Genomic DNA, 23,200 nt, shown 5'->3' with positions numbered 1-23,200 from the left:
ATGATATATTTATCCCACCCGAAGAAAATTTCGAATGCAAAAAAAAGCAAAGCATGTGTAATGTACTGAAAATTAGATTCAGCTCCCCCTACAGGGGACTGAAACATTCCAAGTGTCTCTGTGGCTTGGAGGTAACGAAGCGCCCATCTGGCGGATAGTGAGTTGTGAGTTGGATCCCCGCTGGAGCAAGCGTATATTTTTTTTTAATAAATTTAATTTGTCCTTCAAACACGTGTTCATTTTGCGTACACAGACATCTACACATTACAATTCGAAGTTTTCGCTAGGTTTTGTACAGCAATAGAATGCGAATATACCCGTATTAGTGAAAACCGAAACGTTTGTAAAACACTTTGCTGTAAATTGTTGTTGTATGAATCTACTTCACTATTCTCACTTGGTTCCACGAATCAATTTTTTTTTTTTTTTTTTTTTTTTTTTCCCTGTAGGGGTACACAACCACTGCGACCATTAATTGATCTATTGTGGTAAGACCCAGTTGCTTTATGCAGTACATTAGTACACTCACTAGTATTAAGAACTAGCGATTGTTTTTTTTTTTAGGCCTGCATTATACCCCAGTCTGGAATAGCTTCCAAAATGAAAGCCACTACCTTCTTGGGATTTATATTCCACCAGATATCTCGGGGATGCATGATACATCCACCGAAATAACATTCTCTCTTCTTAAAGAGAAAACTACACTCACAAAGTAGATGTTCCGAGGTTTCAGAGTTGAAACCACAGAACCGACATTCTTCTGATTCAATCTTCTTGAGCTTCAATAGAAAGTGTCGAGATGGGCAGTGCCCAGTTAACAATCCTGTGTACACACTTAATTCGCGTTTACTAAGTTTCAGTAGTGTGTTCGTGTTTTTCACGCTTGGCACGATGAATCTCTTTGACTGGGATATTCCAGGTGCAGTATGCCAGTTTGCTCCTACGCTCTGTTTCTCCCATTTTTTTAGCTCCATCGATAGAGCACTTGATGATACTCCACAGAAGGGTTCCGGTCCATACAAGGCACCCAGAGATCCCTCCCTAGCTAGCTGGTCCGCAATTTCGTTGCCTGCAATTCCACAATGACCTGGTACCCAGAATAATTTTACAGTATTCCTTCCAGCCAGTTCCTTCAGTAGTGTAATGCACTCCCATACTAGCTTAGAATAACATTCAAATGTGCAGACTGCCTTTAAAGCTGCCTGACTGTCTGAAAAGATATAGATATTCGCATGTCTATATTTTCTTTTAAGACAGATGGCAGCGCATTCCAAAATAGCTTGAATTTCAGCTTGGAACACCGTTGGCCATTTACCCATTGGTATGGCGAGTTTAGTCCTGGGTCCATATACTCCAGCCCCAGTTCTATCACTCATTTTCGATCCATCCGTATAGAATACAATAGATCCTGGTCGAACCGTTGGTCCTCCTGATTCCCATACGCTCCGATCATCAATCGAAACTTTGTATGGTATATCTAAGATGAATTTTGGTTCCATCCAGTCTTCATTTTGTATTACTAGTGGATTTACAGTAACATTGGTTAAGATTTTCAAATGTCCTGTTAGATCGCCTTCTAAGATGTTCTTATATCTTTTTAACTTCAAGGCACTTTTCTTCGCCTCTAGTTGCACAAATTGGTGCAAGGGTAGCAGATGCATTAAGGCATCTAGTGTTGAACCAGGAGTACTTCGAATAGCTCCTGTTATTGACACTGTTGCTAAACGTTGAAGTTTAGCCAGCACTCGTTGGGCTGTTTTGGTTTTGGTTTTAGGCCACCAGACTAGAGAGGCATAAGAGACTTTGGGTCTAACAACTGTCAGGTAGATCCAATGAACTATCCTGGGTTTTAGCCCCCACTTTCCCCCGATCACTCTCCGACAGGCCCAAAGAGCAGTTGTTGCCTTATTTACTACATGCTCTAGATGTTCACTCCAGTTCAGTTTTTTATCTAGTATGACTCCTAAATATTTCACCCTGGAGGAGAATGTCAACTGTACCCCATCCAAGGACGGTGCCTTTATATTGACATTTCTTTTTCTTGTAAAAATTACAAGAGTAGTTTTTGAGGGATTTACGTTTAATCCCTCTCCTTTACACCAGGCAAGAGTGTAGTTTAACGCTATTTGCATTCTGTTTGATAGCGTTTCATCATGCTTCCCTCTTACCACTATCACGATATCATCTGCATAACCAATGACTTCGAATCCCATTGCCACTAAACTATTAAGCAAGTCATCAACAACTAAAGACCACAGCAATGGTGAAAGTACACCTCCTTGGGGACAGCCCTTAGACGTACTTACTTTAATGGTTGATTCGCCCAGTCTAGAGACAATACATCGATTTCTCAGCGCTGCAGTGATCCAGTCAACGATTGAGCCATGAAAGCCCCGTTTATACATAGCTGATCTGATTGAAGCATGTGAAGCGTTATCAAACGCATCTTCAATATCAAGAAATGCACAGTACGCTACTTCCTTGTATTTGATGCTTTTTTCTATTTTTTGTGTTAACGTGTGAAGGGCTGTTACCGTCGACTTGCCTTTGCAATAGGCAAACTGTAATTTATTTAGCTTGTGAGCTTTTAAAAACGAGCCTTTGATATGCTCATCCAGAATCTTCTCCATTATTTTGAGTATAATTGAGGTTAGGCTTATTGGCCTGTATGCTTTAGGCTGTGTTTTGTCCCGTTTGCCGTTTTTTGGTATGAATATCACTCTTACCTTATTCCACCAACTGGGAATGTAGCACAGTGTCATGCTACTAATAAACATCTCAACTAAAGCAGGGATGATTATGTCCCTACCGTGCTGTATTAGCGCCGGAAAAATGCCGTCTTCACCAGCAGATTTGAAAGGGTCGAAGGAATTTATTGCCCAGTCCACCATTGCCACTGTGAAAATTTTTCGGGATTCCATGAGTGCATCTTTTCTGTTCATATTGCGTCCAGAATTTGTCCTCAATTGTCCCGATGAATTTTCATCAACAGCAAATGAGCCTGGGAAATGTTTTTCCATCAGTACTTCCAATGTTTCTGAAGGACTTCTGGTGAATGTGCCATTATCCTTCTTAACGTTGCCTAGGCCATTTGAGTGTTCCTTAGAAAGGACTTTTTGAAGCCTGGCCGCTTCTGAAGTGTATTGGATGTTTTCACACATGAATCTCCAATGTCTTCGTTTGCTTTTCCTTATTTCAGTGCTATATTCGGTTAGAGCCTTTCTATATTGGCCCCAATCTGAAGTTGCTTTTGCTCTGTTGAAGAGTTTTCTTACTTTCCTCCTCATTTTTTGTAGAGCGTTGTTCCACCAAGGGACTTTCCTGTTTGAACTCCTTTCCCTTTGTGGACAACTTTCGTAGTATGCTTGTATAATTTTGTTAGTGACCATCCTAGAAGCTTCTTCTAGTTGCTCTGCTGTTCTTATTTTTTCGTCCAGCAGAGGTTGCTTGGTCGCAAGAATTTGCTTGTAGAGATCCCAGTTGGTGTTCCTGGGGTCTCGATAGAATTCCCTCACGGTCTCTCCCCTCTCTATTGAGAAGGTGATATGCTTATGATCTGAGAGAGATACCTCGTCAGATACTTCCCAAGAGGTAATTCTATCTGTTAGAATTTGGCTACAAAGTGTTAAATCAAGTACTTCATGTCGCCTTGAGTTAACATATGTGGGTTTGTCCCCTCTGTTACATATATCAATGTTATTAGCAGAAATATATTCTAAAAGGGACTCACCTCGTTTGTTGATGTCACTGCTTCCCCATACAGTGTGGTGAGCGTTGGCATCGCAGCAGATAATAAATTGCTGGTTTTGTTGTCTGCAGCTGGTGACAAATTCGCAGATTGAGGACGTCGGAGCTTCTTCTTCATCACCAGGAAAGTAAGCTGATGCTATATTAACGATAGACTTACCCCTGGTTGTTGGAACCTCCACCCTGATGGCTACGATGTCTCGTTTGATAAATTCTGTAATAGGAGTAAAATTAATCCTTCCATTTACTAAGATAGCTGTCCTTGGAGAAGGATGGCTATCATCATAGAGTAACTTACATTTTGGTGTAGTAAGGCCCATCACCCTATGATTGTTGACCCACGGTTCCTGTACTAACGCCAGGTCGAGGTCTTCTTTGGCAAACCTTTGCAAAAGTACGCCTGATGCCCCTCTTGCATGCTGTAGGTTTGCCTGAACCAATTTTATGTTGGTCATTGCGTTGACGATCCGCTTTTTTGTGACTGGCGGATCGTCGGCTTAGTTTTTGTGCCTTTTGTGGTGGACTCTTTGGAGATTTCTGGGACCTTCTTTTGCATTCCCAGTGAACTACTGTTGTTCTCACCACGGTTATTATCCTTTTTCGGATTCGTTTTAGCAGTTCCTTCTTGGGATTCAGTTTTAGACGAACTTTCACATTCATCACCAGTAGTATTTACCGGACTTGGCCCAGGAATTTGTTGCTGCTGGTCCACTTGAGGGCCCGGCAGCGTGTTCCCTAGGTCTTTGCCCTGTATCATACTGGCGACTTCCGTTTCCATTGCCATATCCTGAACCTCTATACAGTCAGTGTTACTGTCCTGCTTGTCGATCCTGCTTTTCTTGACCCGACGTAGTTTTGCAGTGTGATACAAGTAGTTGATTTGAAATCCCCATCTTGTCAATTTCTGCATTGAGTCCTCGTTCACTGTGAGAACCAGCTCAACATCATTCCCGTTAGGGGAAGATCTTTGCAGAATTCTCCAGGAATCCGTGTCCATGTCATTCTGTGACTCGATGAATGCCATTATTTGCTCGTTGCTTTTAGTGGCGCTTTTTGGCAGGTAGGCTACCAAGATTTCCGATCTAGGAATGTTCTTTTCGTCGACCGCTATCAACTCAACTCCCTCGCATACAAGTAGGCTCGGAGTTATCCTTTTTAACCAGTCCGCTGTAGCCTGGTCGTGGCAGTTGATAACAAGGAAGCCTGTTTTTATGGTGCAGCCTCTGAAAATCGGTTTTACATCTGTTCCCCGATTTTCCACTACTTTGTTAATAATGGTGTCTTGTACCAATATTAGCTGTTGTGTTGTTAGAGCTGTAGTCGGATAGTCCTTTGGTATTATTCCTATGCGTACTTGGCTCACAACCTCCGTGTATAGCGGATTTTGAGTAGCAGTGGGCTTAGTTTTCCTATCTGGGACTTTTAGATTCCTTGATAGACGACTCTCAGCTACTGCCAATGCCCCCTTACCAGGGACTTTAATATTCCCGGGTAGAGTATGAGCAGTTTTTGCTTTTTGCTTCGTGCCTGGGACTTTCGGTTTCCCGGGTTGACTTCGCCCTGCTGCTGCCTCTGTTTTCCTATCTGGGACCTTCGTATTCCCGAGTTGACTGCAACTTCCAGCTTTAGCCTGTTTACCTGGGACTTTCAGTTTCCCGGGTTTGGAGCGTTCAGCGTCTTCGTTTGTCTTATTCGCAACTTTAGAGGTACCGGGTTGCATGTGGACAGCATCTGCCTCTGCCCTTCCATCTTGGAAGTTTGGATCTCTTTGCCGTTGCAGCCGGATGTTCACCGATGATGTGGCTAGGGATTTCCGAGAATGGTCTTTGTGCGGCCTTCCCGTTGGTGTTGATGTCCCTTTTGTCTTTTTGGGTTGTGGCTTCTCACCACTCGATAGGTCATCTCTAGGCCTTTTCGATGGTTCTGACTGCACGCTTGGCCTGTAGGCAAGGCGATAGGCCTCGTCTTTGTCATAGCCCTGATCTAGCAGTTTTTTCAGTCGCTTTTTACCGGCACCACTTAGCTTGATTCGGTCCATTTGCTGAGATTGTTCCGGATTTGCAACGGTTGATCCCCTTGATGTCTTGATAGTGACGCTTACTCGATCGTCCTCGTCGCTGTCTTCCATCTCGGAGTTCTTTGGAGTGTCCAAGTTGATCGATGGACAACTGGACAGATTTTCCAGTGATTTACTATCTAGCTGTGCTTCGAGCTGCTCCAGCGAATCTCCCTGGTCAGTGTCCATTTTTTCCAGCTGAGAGAGGCAGTTGGCACCTGTTGTTTTATTTTGTTTGTTGTTGTTGCTCATTGTTGTTCCCACGAGTCGCACGGGAAGTAAAGGTCGACTGCGCCAGAGCCCTGCATTAACGCAGCAAGGGATGAATACTGTGGGGTTCTCCCTGGTACCCCACAGGCTCCGTTCGCGACTGAGTATTTGTTTCACCCCCCCAGCCATGCATCCATAGGCACGGGTCGCATTACACCGTAGATTCGGGGTTAGACCGTATTAGGCATTCGTGTGGCTACGGTCATCACCACATATATCCTCCTCCTTTACCCGGGCTTGGAACCGGCAACAATGATTCTTGTTAATTCTGAACATACACAAGTGTATCTCCAGAATAAAAGAATCATCCTTGGCGGAGTTCCACGAATCAATGCTCAGCCACGTCTTGTATCAGCAACACTTCCCCATAAAAGACACATCCCAACGAGGTGCCGGGGAAAAAAACACCTTGTTCGGTGAATCGATAAATTTATGCTTAAATAATACATTTATTCCAATCCCACCATCACCGTCGTCCTTCCCCTTCGTCCGTATATTACAAACATTCCGTCCCGGAGAGTGGAACCATCCCAGGTCCGACCGACGATGATCTCGCCAACCCGATAGTGCAACTTTTTCTCGCCGCCCGTCACATTGTATCTCTGAGCAGCGACCGGATCCCCGTACATTATTCGCGATGTGAATCGTCGTCGTTGCGTTCAGTTTGGTTCGGCGGGCAGTAGCAGCATCAACAATGATGACGACGATGACGACGATAGTAGTAGCAGCCGGAGTGCATTTCTTGCATTTCCCGATTTACATTTCGCTTGGCATTATGGGGTTGTGGGTATGAAATGCGTTATTCGAGAGTCACTTTCGTGAACGACAGCTACAAAGCAATTGTATAATCACTAAAATGATCCATAATAGTAGTATGAAGCTCCTATAACATGTGACGAAACTGAAAACTACCGTCGTTGGGGGTGAGAATGGGTCAAAAAAGGATACTCAAAGATTAATTGTTAAATAACAAATGCAATTGAAGTCGGAATAACTTTTTATTTGGTATGTATACTCTTCTATGTTGTAATGATAGTTTAGCAAAAAAGTATCACATTATATCAGGGGTTCTCAAACTTTTTCAGCTTGCGACCCACTTTTGGTTTTTAAAGAATTTGGCGACCCACCAGAGTGTATTTTCATAAAATACGTCATTTTTGTAAATTTGGACTGACTTTAATAAATACATTTTATCATTTCCATAGGCTTTGGATCAATTTACTATTATACTCTTTCTGTTTTTTTTTGAAAAAGTCAAAGTAAGATTAAGGTACCCAAGTGTCCAGTTTCGGTAAACTCTTAGTCTAAAGAATTTGAGATAAGTTTCCAAGTTTCCAATCAAGTCTGACTTCAAGCAGCACTTCAAAACAGGTTTTTGGTTTTCTCTCACATATTGCAGAAATAAACAAAACAAAATATATTTATACAGATTCTTTAAAGATGTAATAGCAGTTCACGCAGAAAAATAAATTGTAAACACAATTGAATTCCAGTTCAAATCAACCGATTTTTCAGTTTACTATAGCGACAAACTGATTTCTAGTTTAAACTGAACTTGTTCTATTGTTTGATGATACAAATATTTTCATTTGTCGAAATTTTTGACAGTTTGTTAAAATAAACAGAGATATGGTTTTTTCAACATGAAATAATGGATTGATTCAAACGACTGCACTTTTGCCACTAACAAACCCGGAATGTTATTGTGTAGGTGACGGCAGCAACTGCGGCAGCTCGGCAATCTATTTTTAGACCGTCGGTAAGCGGATGGGGAGGAGAACGACTAAAAAAAGACAAAAAAGGCGAAACCGATCAACTTTTTGCGGATGCTGTCGTGAGTACTTGCGCGTTATTCATCACGTCCAAAGCTGCACTTGGAAGTTGGCGTGATGGATTTGCTGCACCTTCTTCGTTGTGCCGATGTTGGGGTAAGCATTTTATAGATGTGTGAGTGCTTTTGGACCATGTTTATGGTTTTTATTTTGTTGAAACAAATGAAATTTTTGACATTATATGAAATGATGGTAATCGATTGTTTTTATTGATAAACTCTAAATGAAAACAATTAAATACAACTTTGGAATAAGTAAATTCTCAGTTTGAAAATCAACCATGCGTTTTATTGTTTTGAACAAGCGCCATTTTTCTGCGTGTTTTATACTTCTGCACAAGCTTCTGCAGAACTTTAAAATCTACTACAAAATGACAAAATGAGACATCAATTTGAATTTTCAGAATTATATTTCTGCTGGATGGTCAGACACACTTATTTTATTTATATTTTTATTGCAATCATTTTCAGTTGTTCTGATTTCTACGAAAGTTCGGATTATCGATACTCATCAGAATTTTTCCGAAGTTAACCTTTACTTAAATTCGGTAAAGTTCAGGTTTCTTGTCGAAGTTTAGTAAGTGTTTGCTGGTTTTTGATAAATCTTTTTTTTTTTTGATATTTTAACTGCTGAACTTGGTATGTAAATATTTAACTGACAATGCAAACTGCAAGCAACAAAAAATACTTTTGATTGAAAACTCATAGTTTCAGAATCGATTTCAGAACACAGACAATATTGCCAATATGAAATGTACTCCAGACTAAGACTTATAATACAAAATTTTAAATAGCATTAAAGAGACACCGCACTTCTAAAAATAACTCTGTCGATTTTCCTAGGGAGTACAATTAAGATAATTAAGACATTTATTACAATGTTGCCCAAGCCTTCGCGACCCACCAAAAATCAGCCAGTGACCCACCAGTGGGTCGCGACCCATAGTTTGAGAAACGCTGCATTATATGAATAACTTACTAAACTACAAATGATTGAAAATTGACCCAATCTCACCCCTTAGAGGGGGTGAGAATGGGTCAAAGTAATCGAAGTCGCCTATCTAAGAATATAAGTTAATTTTATTGATCATATCTAGTAAATCTATTTAAAATACAATGTAACCATGACGAATAAAAACTTAGGTAATTTTAAAAGATGATAAATCCACCTAAAAGGGCTAATATAACCGAAAAAATATGTTGTAATTTCATAAAATAACGTTTGTATGTTGTGTAGCCATTTTAGCCACCATAATCATCCTCATTTAAAGTTTCAATCACCAAGAGAGGAGGGGGAAGATTACAATGAGGGAGGGACGCATTGAAAGATTGATTGAAAAAAACATGATATTTTTAGTATACTGCATAAGAAATGTTTAACCAAACCCTCCGTTATAAACTCTTATGTACATGATCATTGGCCTCTCAAGATAGAGGGTCGTTCAAATATTATGTTACACAACATTTCACACTATTAGACCCTCTCTCGCAATAACATTGAAACGAATATGCAGTACACTAAAGGCTAGATGACGATTAGAGGAGCTGTCCAAACGCATGGGTGTATTTTTATAAAGGATTTTAGGCACTAAACGTATGACCACACTCGCTTGACACTTCTTCGACATATTTTCGAAAAAAGCGCGTTTTTATGAAAATACGGTAAACATGGCACGACTTTAAAGTCAAATGAGGACTGGATAACAAGTTGAATTGTTAGTTTAGGTTATGTGCACTCGCTAACTTGCTTGACCCAATCTCACCCCCATTCTTAATATTTAGACATAGGGTCGAAAATATTGAATTTTTAAATAAAAAGTGCATTGACAGCCCACTTTTTTCATTGCATCAACCAGGTAATACCTACAGCTAACTACTTATAAGAAAATTTACGGTTAGGTGCTTGTGTGGAACATTGCGAAGGAGAATTTTTTTCAGAGTGATTTACTAGTAGTTTCATCACATAAGTTTAGCCACAAATTTAACAAAAAATGATTATTGCTAAACATCTCATTCTTCATCATGACGTTTAAAAACATCTCTCCTTTGAAATAATATAAAGTTTTCAATATAAATTAACGATAGTTGATGAGTTATTTCAAATTTTATGTTTCTCCGTTTTGACCCAATCTCACCCCCCAGACCCATTGTCACCCCCATCGACGGTATCGAAAAGCCTTTGGTTGCGCTTATAGATCATAAGACCTACGCGCCAGAGATATAGGAATTCTGAAAATGGAGCATTAGCATTAAAATTTCTAACCGCTTTGCTTTATGGGCACCTAGAAATGTCTTCAGCAATTCGAAATTGTCTAGGCTCAGTGTACCAGCTATGGCTATAGTACCTCAGATTCGCCATAGTTGATTTTCAACCTTTAAAGATACAAATTATCAAGAAAAATTTCGTGAACAACAGATCACGATCACAAAAGATGATTGCAATCATTCAAAATTCACAATTTGCTAAAATTATAGTAGAAATAAATCATTTTCCTTAACTGTTCGGCCTCCTTGCACCCTATTTCGCCATAGTGTACCAGTTATGGCAAATCCCATAAGGAATGCATGTAAATAGTGCGAAGTGGAACCCAAATTAACAAATGTGTCCATAACTGGTACAGGGTTCCTATCATTGGCACACGCCGTAATAAATATTAAAAGTAGTTTTGGCTCTGGTTTTATATTTTTCCTGTAAAGTATGAAAACTAATCTATCATTTGACTTATTGTTTACATTCGTCGGTCTTCTTCTTATTTTTGTAGAAATAGTTTTTCTTAGGTAGTGCGATAACTGGTACAGGCACCCTAATTATTTTAATTCTAAACCACTTAACCTAATTTACAGCTCTTTTGTCCACAAGGGCACTGCGTGAGCAATTCCAATTGGCAACTGCATTTACAGTTTCTACAGCGCCTAAATGTATATCTACTATATCGAACTGGTTGCCTTTGCCCTGTCCATGGTAGAAAGATGAGCACGGGAATGTTGATGTGTGGCACTTGTTCCTTTTCCAGTCCGATTGGGAGGTCCGTTATAGGTTGCCGTTGGCCGATTTCCAAGTTTTCGGATCCGTTAGAGCCCCAGCCTTGCACGAAATTGCTACTGAAATAGTCACACATATACAGCACCAAAGAATTCGCATCCAATGCACGAAACAGGCATATACACTCCCGATCAAAAGTTTGGGTTCACCTCCTCAAAAACATGTCATTTTTTTAGACCCATATCTTCGCCAATTTGCGTCCGATTTCAAAACCCTAGGTCTCATACAAAAGATTATAAGTCAAAGAAACTTTGAACATGATTTAAAAAAAAAAAATCAAAAAATTTTGTATGTAAACTTAACCCAAAGTTGCCAAATTTTCTCAAAAATGAATATAAACTTACGGCAGTGTCGCTGGAAATTGGGTCGACCAAATTTTAAGATGAGATGAGAGCGGTAATATAACCCATTTTCTATTAGCTTTCAACCTCTTTTTACAGAACTAAGCTAAAAATTCTAGAAAAAAAAGTTATTAAGTAATTTAATCCTTGATGTCATCGACCAAAAGTTTGGGGTCACCCCTCAAAATGATGAACACTTCTTACAAACAGTCTTACCAGCTGAATCAGTTGTTTTGGACTCCCATAAGCTATGTTGAAATTTTGAACGGAATCGATTAAGTCTCAACGATATTTAAGTTTGTATGGGAAAACCTGGCCAAAATGTATGCAGAAATATCAAGTTTTTGATTTTTGCCGCTAGGTGGCGCTATAAGTGTTCAATAATCAAAATCTTTGATAGGTGTGGAGCGGACCTGGTGTGGTGGTTAGAACACTTGACTATCACGCCGAGGACATGGGATCGAATCCCACTCCCGACATACTAATAAAATGTGGGTTCTTCCTTCGGAAGGGAAGTAAAACGTGGGTCCCGAGATGAACTAGCCTAGGGTTAAAAATCTCGTTAATACAGACAAAAAAAAAATCTTTGATAATCTCGAAGGTATAATTGATCGTCAAAAATCCCTCCCAGAATAAATTTCTGGCTACGCCACTGACTCCAACTAATTCCTGGCGGAATTCCTGTATGAAATCTCCAACTGATTGCCTGTATGAAATCAGCCAAATTCCTGTAGACACCTCGAACTTTCGAAAAAAAAAATCCTGGAGGAATCTTGAAAAATCTTTTTGGGAAACTTCTGGTGAAAATCCTATAGAATCTCTTAAGAGTTTTTTGGAAGAATTTTTAAAAAACATCCCTAAAGAATTCCCAGAGCAACCCATGAACGTATTTCTGTAGGTTTCGTTGGATAAAAATCTGAAATGGGTGAATGAACACCTGTAAAAATTCTTAGAAAAATTTCCTCTGAAATATCTAATGAGTTGAACTTGTTGATGATGATAATGAGTTGAAATAATAAAAAGAAAAAAACTCTATGTTATTATTTTGGGAAATCCTGAAGAAATTGCTAAGAAAACATATGGAGTAATATCCGAAAGAATTAATGAGGTAATCTCTATGGGCATGTCGACAGGAATTCCCGTAGAAATTTCTGCTTGAACCACTAAAAAATCTGGCTAAAATCTCTGGAGAACTGGAGAGTTCGTCAAGACATTGCTGTATGAGTTCCTGAAAGAATCCAACGATGAATTTTTGAGAAATTTCCCAAGGGATTCCTGAAGCCCTAGAAGATTTTCGGAACAAATCCTTAGAGGGTTTCTTCCTTGATGAAATTTATAAAGAAATTCCCAAAGTGATATCTCAAGAAATTCCTTAAAGAACCTCTGATAGAATACTGGTACGATTTTTTGAAGAAATTCCTACATTAGTTTCCGAATGAATTTATGGAAGATATTCTGAAAGAACAATTGGCGAAATTTTTAAGAAAATCCATTAAGCAATTTTGAAAGGAATTCATAGATGCTTTTTTTTAGGAATGATTGTATACATTTTTGGTAGGACATGCAGAAGCAGTTCTTGTAGATTCTCCAAAGGTTAATAGAATTTTTAAAAGAAACATTGGATACATTTTAGGAGGAATTCTGATTTTCTGAAGGAATCGCTAGTGGATTTTTTGTAGAGAACTTGGGAAGATTTACCGTCTGAGTTCCCGGTCAAATTTCTGAAAGAATCTAGAAAGAAATTTCTGAGATAATCTATGGAATGTTTTCCGAACAAATAATTGGAGAAATTTCCAGAACAATTTCAAAACCAATTTCACAAGGAAACTCCGAAGAAATTTCTGGAGCAATCTATGCAAAATTCTCAAAAAAGAATGCCCGATAAAGTTTATGAAGGATTCCATGGATGATTTTTTGCAAGCATGTCCGAGAGGACTTTTTGAAGATATCTGTGCAACATTTTTAGAAGCAATGCATAGAATATTTTCTTAAGAAGTGCTTGGAATGACGTCTATAGAAATCTCTAGTGATATTTTTGAAGTATACCTGAAAAAGATTTTAAAAAGAAATTTCTGGAAAAATATCCTAAGGAATACCAAGGAGACCTTCTGAAAGAGTATTTGTAGGAATGTGTAAAAGAATCCCTCAAAAGCTTTCTTTATTAAATCACAGGAAATTTTTTTTATGGAATCCGTGAAGATTTTATTTCATAGGTGTTTCTGAATGATTTTCCAAGAAAATCCCATCGGAGAATTACTGAGAAAATCGATGGAACTTCTGGACCAATCACTAGGGAAATTTCAGAAGAAAACAGTGCATGAATTTAAGAAGAAAATTTTGAAGGATTTTTTTAAACTTCCTCTTACTAATTTCTGAACCAATCCATGGAATATTTTGAAAAAGATTTTCTAAAGCAAACTTCTGAAAAAAAGTTTCTCAGTGAGTCTCTTGAAAGAAATTCCAAATGAATCCGTAGAAGAATTTTTGATAGAATTCATGGAGAAATTTGTGAAGGGATCGCCGGAAGATTTTGTGTAAGAATTGCTGGGAGAAAATCTTAAGAAAGTCATGGAAGATTTTCTGATGAAAAATTTGTTGACATTTTTGAAGAAATCTATTGACTAACTAGATGATAAAGAAATCCATGGAAAATTTCATTAAAGTTTCTCTGTAAAAATTTCTGATTTTCTAAAGAAGAAATCTATGGAAGTTTTTGAACGGAATTTTTCTTCAGATTTTTGGAAGAATTTTTAGATTTTTTTTTCTTAAAAGATCCCTAGAGAAATTAAAAAAAACCCCTGGAGGGATTTCTGAACCAATCCATGCAAGCAAGATTTTTTAAGGACATCCTTATGAAAGATCAAATTTTGTATTGGATCTTCAGAATCCTTCAAAAATTCCAGAAGGAATTCTTTATGCAATTCCTGAAGAAAATATCCGAGTAAAAAGAAAATTTATCTTGAAGATTGTTTAAAAATTGCTTCTGAGAATTCCTCTTAGATTTCACTACGGAGGTTCCCTTTAGAACTTTCGCGAGAAATTCCTTTAAACTTGCATCGAATGATTCTGACATGTCCCCAGTATTATTTCAATTGATGCAGGGATTGTCTCAGATGATCCTGGGTTTTTTTTTTTGAAAGAATCTATGAAGGAATTCCGGAGAAACTTTATGAAAAACACCCGGTGGCATCTGTGGAGTATGTTTTGAAAGAATCTTTGGAAGATTTACTGAAAAATATAAGAAAGAATTTCTTAAGAAACATTTAGAGGAACTTCTAATGACATCTCGGGAAAAAAATACCTCTCATATACATTTGTGGCACGTGCGTCCCCAAATTTTCGCTTATGGGCGAAATTATAATTTTTTTCTGAAGATTTTCGTTAAGAATCGCTAAGAGAAAATCTTAAGCAATTCCTGTTGGATTTTTTGAAGGCTCAATTCTGAAGCAATACATTCAAGCTTTTCTAAAGATATCCTTTGAGAAATTTGTGGAGAAAATTAAAAAAAAAAATCTAAAAAAACCCTGTTGAAATTTCTGCTAGAAAATCATGGAATAATTTCAGGAGCAACATTAAGGAAGCCTACGTAATGGATCTTCTCAAGGTATCTCGGGGGATTTTTTAAAGCATTTGCAAAAATTTTTGAATGAATCCTTCGGAATGTATTTGAATGTATCCGTGAAGGAATTCTGGAGGAACTCTTTGAGAAATTTCCGGTGGTGAGAACTTTTGGAAATAATCTTTGAAACACAAAAAAAAACATAAGGAATAATGTCCAAAAGAATCTTTGAAGGATTTTTTAAATCAATCCATGGAGGAATGCATGAAGAAGTATCTAGAGGAATTTCTGAAGAAACATCTAAAGGAATTTCTTATGGCATTTGTGGAAGAAATACCATTTATAGTGTTTTTATGCACATCTCAACCCATGAAGGAGATAGCTTAAAACTGTCTTTGGTCGAAATAATGTACACACAATTTGTTTTAAAATAGGGGAATTGTCAACCACAGAAAAAATCTAGAAATCCCTATAAGTTGAGCAATTTCAAAAAAAATTGCAAAAAATTCGTGTTTTTTTATATTTTAACTAATGCTAATTATATGGAATCATTTTTGATTACACAAATTCCCTCTAAACTTTGTTTGCGAGACCCAGAACTATGATTTACTGACATTGATTTTTCAACCCTCATGAGATTTTTTTTTGGTAAAAGTACCAAAAATCGTTCATATTTCATAAAACCGATGCGTGCATCCTCTAATTACACTAGTTTACAGCATTTTTGAACTCGGTAAGCTGATGATCAATTTTGGTGTAGAATCATGCCCTGAGTTCGAAAACGCGAAAGAAAAAAATTATAGTAGACTTTCCATACAAGGTTGATTATTTGAAATCGATTTTTGTTCTATTTTTAAGCAAAGTTGCTCACTTCAAACATCTCATTCTCCGTAATCAATGCTCCGATTGAGTTGAAATTTTTACTGTAACTTGCCTACATATGATATGTCAAATTAACGTCGACAAAGAATTTTTTGGTTGGTTTTTTCTTATTGAAAAAAATACATTTCTTCAAAAAAATTTTGGGAATTTTGCTAAAATTTAAGAAGATCGTCCCTAAAAATCGCCAATATCTTGAATTTCATCAATCTGACGCAAAACCTGTATTCAGATGATCGAATGGTATTGTATTCAGCTTTTAATTTATGGAAAAAGATTTGAAATTGGTTGAACAAAACGCAATATATTTAAATTTAAATAAATTACATATTTTGAAAAGTTGCAAAACTCGATATTGAGCTAAAACTCAAAAACTGTTCTACTTAAAAATTTTTGAAGGTCGGTTTCGAAATCAGCACTAAATTGTGCTTCAAAAATTTTGGTCGTTGACACAAGTTCACGACTTTCGTTTTATTTTGTAAATTTGTGTTATTGTTTGAGCGTGTTCTCGTGTATGGAACTATTACCTAGACCCTAATATATCATTTAAGGGTGAACAAGTTAACTTTTCGACTTTTTTATTTTGGGACACCCTAGTGTGCATTAACAAAAATGAAAAAAAAAATCGGAAACGTGAGATTCTACAATTTTAGAAGGGAAAAATCTCCTTTATGGTAATGAAATAATCTTAACGTATGAACGATTGAACGGACATAAGAATGAACTATTTACAAGGGTTATTATTCTTCTCTCTTAGATCGCAAAAGAATCCAAGAATGTATATAGACTTGTTGCCATTTTTAAAATGTTGAGATAAAAGGGCTTTTTTACCAAAATGAAAAAGCAAAACAATATTAAAACATGAGAGAGATCATTTTTATGTATTGATGAGGGCGCTAATTATATAAAAATAGCTAGGTGAAATGTTGAGACTCAGAAGACTGAAAAGAAAAATCAAAATTGAACTTGAAACATTAGAAAGTCATGTACGTTAGCGGAAAAATAAAATTAAAAATATCTTATGGGCGATTTCAATATATTCACAAAGGGTTTATTCTTTGTTTTTAAGGACAAGGAATTTGTTGTACATAGCTCAAAATTTCTAGAGCACCGTTTTTTTGAATCGTTGAACGGATTTGGATGAAAATGCATCACGCTAATTGTTCAGTGGTTGTCAACAGCGTGATGCATTTTAATCCAAATCCTTCAACGGTTCTAAAAAACGGTGCTCTAGAAATTTGGGAGCAATGTACTCCAAATACCTTGTCCTTAAGATGCAGAATAAAAATGATATATTTTTCTGAAAGGGCGTCATAAAGGACGCAAAACAATTTAAAAAAATCACAAGGACGATTTTTCTAGTAATTTTGAAACCTTTTTTATCAAAGATTCATACAGGCTGTTTTTTATTTATTTGAGAAATCTTATCCCAATAACAAAATGAAAAGGATTTTTATGCACTTATGACAACGTATTTTAATAACACGTATTCCCATATTGAAATTTGAATTAAGAATAATGTGGGAGCGGACCTGGTGTGATGGTTAAAGCGCATGCCTATCACGCCGAGGACCTGGGATCGAATCCCACTCCCGACAAACTCACAAAATGTGAGTTCTTCTTTCGGAAGGGAAGTAAAGCGTGGGTCCCGAGATGAACTAGCCCAGGGCTAAACATCTCGTTAATACAGATAAAAAAAAGAATAATGTTTTGATCTGAAGAACTGATTCCTTAGTGAGTCACTTGGAGTGATCCGATGACTCCACTGACCAACCGTATACACACAGTCTTATACACTGCAGTCTTATAGGTCTAACTCAGTCCCAAGCAGCAATTGTATTAATTCCTTGCGAAACTGTAGCTGATTTGACTATATTTGAGTAGCAAGTTCAAACATTCCATATTCGAAGCCTTCCTCAGGTATATGAAAAACACCCAATATTATTCTTCAAAAAATATAACTTGAAAATAGTTTGTTTTATTTAAATAATGTCATCGAAGATGCTTCTGCAAATTTGAAGAATTTTTAGAAAAATATATATTGAAAGTAATATTCATCGCAGATCCATTTTAGATGTCATACACTTGGTCATACAATTGAAATCTTCCAAAACCCTTACCCTTCGATGTTTTATTATTTTTCTGTAGGAAGTTGACTGCTGCCTCAATGCTTTCCAAGTGGCCTAGGGTGTTTTTTACCTTCTTTTTGCATCACGTTGGGAATGCTCGCTGGTGTCATCTATGCTTTGGGTCAAAAATGACCCTCATGCCAAGAGGGTTAAATTTTATTTATGAACTTTAAATTATTGCTCATCTTTTTTACAGCCTATGGTGGTTGAATGCAACTTACTATTTTTTCTCGAATTTTATTTATATTTTTTGCCTTTCTCGTACACTAAGTGTACTGGAAAGGCTATATGTTCACTCCAAAAATGACTTTTTGATAGAAGGTCCGGAGGGACGAGTCACATATACCAATCAACTCAGCTCGACGAATTGAGGTGATGTCTGTGTGTATGTATGTGTGTATGTGTGTGTGTGCGTGTGTGTGTATGTGTGTATGTGTGTGTACAAAAAACTCACATCACTTTTTGGTAGTAAACCTCAACCGATTTTAATGACCGATGGTTCATTCGACGCGGCATATAGTCCTATTGTTTCCTATTGAAAATGGTTCGGATCGGTCCAGCCGTTCCGGAGTTATGGCCATTTAGGTGTTCCGAACCGGTACCCTTGGGAGGGGTTTGCCATGAAAATGCAACAAACCCATGCATGCGACACATCAAACAGCGGCATTTCCGATAACCTGATGAACGGTTAGCAGGAAAACAGTATCAGACCATATCTGAACCGGTAGTGTTCCGGAACCGGTTCCGGGGGGTCCCGACGGAAGTGGCCAAATATAAAAGAAAAACCAAACCCATGCATGCGACACATCAAACAGTGGCATTTCCGATAACCTGATGAACAGTTAGCAGGAAAACAGTATCAGACGATATATGAACAGGTAGTGTTCCAGAACCGGTTCCGGGGGTTCCGACGGAAGTGGCCAAATATAAAAGAAAAACCACACCCATGTATGCGACACATCAAACAGCGGCATTTCCGATAACCTGATGAACGGTTAGCAAGAAAACAGTAGCAGACCATATCTGAACCGGTAATGTTCCGGAACCGGTTTCGGGGGGTCCCGACGGAAGTAACCAAATATAAAAGAGAACCAAACCCATGCATGCGACACATCAAATCACGGCTTTTCCAATACCCTGATGGCCAGTTATTAAGGAAGTAGGCTCAGACCACATTGGAGACTAACAGTTGTATTGCGGAACTAGTTCCGGGTGTCTCGTCGGAAATCGCCGTATATAAAAGTGAAACAAACCCTTGCATAGGACACATCAGAGCGCGGCTTTTTTGATAACCTAATGAAAGATTAGCAAGAAACTAGTCTACGACCATATCTGAACCGGTAGTGTTCCGGAACCGGTTCCGGAGGTCCCACCGGAAGTGTCCAAATATAATAGTAAACCAAACCCATGCATACGACACATCAAACAGCGACTTTTTCGGTAACCTGTTGAACGGTTAGCAAAAAAAATAGTCGCAGACCTGTCCGGGAACCGAATTTGGGTGTCTCGTCATAAGTGGTTAAATATAAAAGTAAGCCGAACCTATGCATGAGACACACCAAATCGCGGCTTTTTCAATAACCTAATTGACAGTTTGTCAGCAAAAAGTCTCAGACGCACATTTGGGAGAACCGATAGTGTTGAAGAACAGGTAACGAGTGCCCCGCCGGAAATAGTAAAATATAGAAGTAAACCAAAATCATACACGAGGCCATCCTTTAAGTACGTCACGATCCTAGGGGGAGAGGGGGTTGTAAGCTGAGCTGAGAGGGGGTTGACAAGCTATTTTAACCCTCGAGCAGTCGCGTCTTCAGACACCCTCAGCGACACTACGTACACGCTTTGTACTACAAGTGAGCTTTTTTCATGGTGCGTGTACTCAATACACGATGCGACCGCTCCCGGGTTAAGTACAGGAAAAACCCGTACAAAGAAGAGAGGGGGAGCTTCGAAAATTCCCAATTTGAGCGTGACGCACTTAATGGATGCTCCCCATAGAACACATCAATTCGCGGCTTTTCAGGCAGCCTGATAACCAGTTGACAAGAAAACAGCCATATCCATACAATATTTGGGACAACCAGTAGTGCCATGGAATCGGTTCCAGGTGTCCGCCGGAAATGGTCAAACGTAAAATTGAACCAAACCCAAGCATGCGGCACTTAAAATAGTGGAATTATTAAAGTGAACAAAACCAATGTTAGCAATAAATCAAATGGTGGCTTTTTTGATAGCCTGGTAAACGTTGGGTAAGATAAAAAGTGAAGAACTGGTCAAAGTCTTCATATATGTACAAAAGCATAAAATCGTAACCAAAGTAATCTCATCAAACCACTTCATTTCAAATTCCTGTGGTGTTAATATAAAGCATCAACACTGAATAAAGTTTTTCCAATCTTCTTTTGCGTCTAAAATTACTGTGCACAATTTGGTTCATAAGGAGGTCAAATTTTACATGAATTGTATTAAGCGTATAAGCACAGACAAACACGCGTTTGACGTTTCACACTAGCGCCTTCTGTTGATGATATTGCACAACACAGTGATTCGTGCATCTTTTCCACCAGGTGATGGTAGTGTAGACTGAGCGATGGATTTCCATGAAAATCGTTCAAGCTGTTACGTCTGTTTGTCTGTGGTATAAGTGTTCTCAGGATCGGCTTATGTCGACGTAAAAATCATGAGTATATATTCGACGAGAAAGGCGCTATCACCACCAGGTGGATTAATCTGGGTTTTTATTTTTAATCCAAGTTGTTTTAACATACAGTTTGCCAAGAATAAGCTTTACATATTTTCTTTCCGGTTCAATGTTATTAAAATTAAAAAAAAATGAAAAAGATCAAAAATTAAAAAAAAAAAAATATATCTTTTAAAATTTATTTCGAACGGTGTAAGCTTTCAACAAATTTGACAAATAATTGATAAGGACTATCCTTTTTTTACATTTATTGAGTCTGCTGTAACTTAAGTATGTTTAGATGAAACAATATGTAGTTTTTTTTTTATTAAAATGTGTACGTAGAATCTGTTTAGGTATAAAAATAAAACTAAAAAAAGGTTTTGTTTATTTTGAAAGTTGATGAGAACTATATATTTTACGCAAAATAAATAGTATGAAAAATTTGACCATCCCAGGTTACTTGACAGATTTTGAAGCTAGAAGTAGGCTTACAAAAAAAAATGAAATAACAAAACCGACGGGTAATATTTTTGAGAAATTAAATTAACATCTAGTATAGATCCACGATGAATATTTAACTCAGTGTATTTTTTTCCGATTTTTTTTTCAAATATCCTGAAACATATTCAATGATATCATTTCAAACAAACAATTCGTTTTCGAACCTTTTTTTTTTTTAGAAAGAATACGCCTTTTTCGAATGTGGTGTTGGAAAAATTATGATATGTTGGCGCAAAAGGGAATGATTCGCAGAATCCAGCGCTTGAACAAAATCTCATTCAAAGTATCTGTGTTCCTGTATTGGTATAAAATGACAGATTTTTACCTGTTTTGGGCTGGAACTGCTGAAAAGTTAAACAATTATAGTTACTTTTATAGTAAACTAAATTATTTAATTTTAAACATCTTATCAGTATTTATCAAGTTCTATGAGGGATTTTTAAATTTGTTCCAATTTTAACAACTACAATTCCAACAGATCTTTAAATTTTCATAAATATTTCCAGAATTATATACTGCAGATTTTACTAAAAGTCTTGAAAGTCGCATTCCATTCTAAGAATTTAGTCAATAGTTTTGATATTTTAGCAAACATTTCGTTATAAATGTAGGAATTAAATAAACTTTAAAATAATTCAAGACACTATCAAAGGTAAAAGGATGTCGCATAGACTATTACACTATTACACATGTTTTTTTTTCTTAACCGTTATGTGTCCGACTAACTTTTTGCTTTTTTCTAAACCGTGAAAAATGGGCGCCGGGTATCCGGGTACGCTGTCGACCACATAAGGGTTAAACTCCTTCCAGGCCCACGTGATATATAGACAGACCTTTTTATGTCACGTTTGACGTGACGTATTTGAATAATGCTCTCACTGCTGGGCTCCGGCGATGTTTATAAATGAAACATGGAAAATTTTGAAAATAGGGCCTTGTACCATTTGGGCAGGTGTACCTATTTTGGGCACTTGCCGCTATAGCTAAGTCTATTTCAAACCGATTGATTTGAATTTTTGTTTAGAGTTAGATACTGCACGTGCCTAACTCTATACAAAAAATCAAATCAATCGGTTTGAAATTGACTTAGTTATACCGGCAAGTGCCCAAAATAGGTACACCTACCCAAATGGTACAATACCCTACATGTTATGAGAATCGCATGCTAAAAAACGAAATATGCAATTCAGTGTTCGCACTGGGCAGATAGTAATGAATAAGGCGAACTCGAGGGCCACGTTTTACCCCACTCTCCCCGCAAACCTTCTGCTGCAGCAGCAGCCGCATCGTCACACTATACTGGCTCCGGTTTCTCACTAGCGCGTTTGTGTATTGCCTTTTTCAGGTGACGACTAATTGTAACATAATGGAATACAAGCACACCTTGAACCCGACCACCGCGAACCGATCCCAAGAGCACCAGCATCAGCCCCACCAACATCAGAATCAGCATCCCGAGCTTTGTCAGTACAGTCAGTGTCAGTGCCAGAGGATGATGCAAGCTTAGCAGCATCCCGTCCGCGCCGTACTTAGTGAACAACAACAGCCGCAGGAAACGCGCGCGAGTGCCAGTGAAGAGAAGAGACCACGCCACGCCACTGGGATATAGAGAGGAAACGCGCCGGGAGACCCCAGAGCAGAGTGAGAGGCGAGACTCGCGAGAGTTTCGCGCAGTGCAGCCGAGAAAAACCGGAGATCTTCTACGCGAGATATAAAAGGTAAGGAATTTTAATAGAGTTTCGTTGCACATAGTTGTTTGGGTCTCACATTTGTGTCGTTACCTTACCTCGCGTGGTGTGCAGCCAGCACAGACTCTGGCAGGTTGTTTAACAGCGACCGCGCCAAAAGGAGTGCATTAAATTTTAAGACACCGGGATAAGTACCATCCCGCTGGAAGTTTCCCTTCTCCCCTTCATTATCGTTTGTCAACATATAGGAACGTGATGCACTTCGCATCGCATATCATGGCTGAGAACCTTGAAATTGAATATCTTTTACGATCTCACGTTGATCTGCTTTTGCAAATTAAATCGGAGCGAGCGGCGGCATTTGCCAGTCGCGTTAGAATGCTCCGAAAACAAAAGCTCAATTTCTCGTTCGAGAGATTAATCATTGAAATTATGCAAATGAGGAGGCAACATCCACCACCGGTCGTCGTCGT

The 23,200-nt window shown here is 38.1% G+C and overlaps 1 protein-coding gene across 2 annotated transcripts in view; it reads left to right on the top strand.

Moving 5' to 3' along the window:
- The window catches only part of LOC109410089 (insulin-like growth factor-binding protein complex acid labile subunit), an 878,026-nt gene that overhangs the window by 591,052 nt on the left and 263,774 nt on the right, over positions 1-23,200 (top strand). For both annotated transcript variants that reach the window (XM_062842954.1, XM_029865278.2), the window contains exon 3: positions 22,385-22,757. The gene's annotated coding sequence lies outside the window, so the exon portion shown is untranslated. The remainder of the gene's footprint in view (positions 1-22,384; positions 22,758-23,200) is intronic.

The sequence above is a fragment of the Aedes albopictus genome, chromosome 3 (assembly GCF_035046485.1).
Source record: "Aedes albopictus strain Foshan chromosome 3, AalbF5, whole genome shotgun sequence".
Lineage (NCBI taxonomy): Eukaryota > Metazoa > Arthropoda > Insecta > Diptera > Culicidae > Aedes > Aedes albopictus.
The sequence above is the reverse complement of the archived record's forward strand: the minus strand, read 5'-3'. Positions and strand labels throughout refer to the sequence as shown.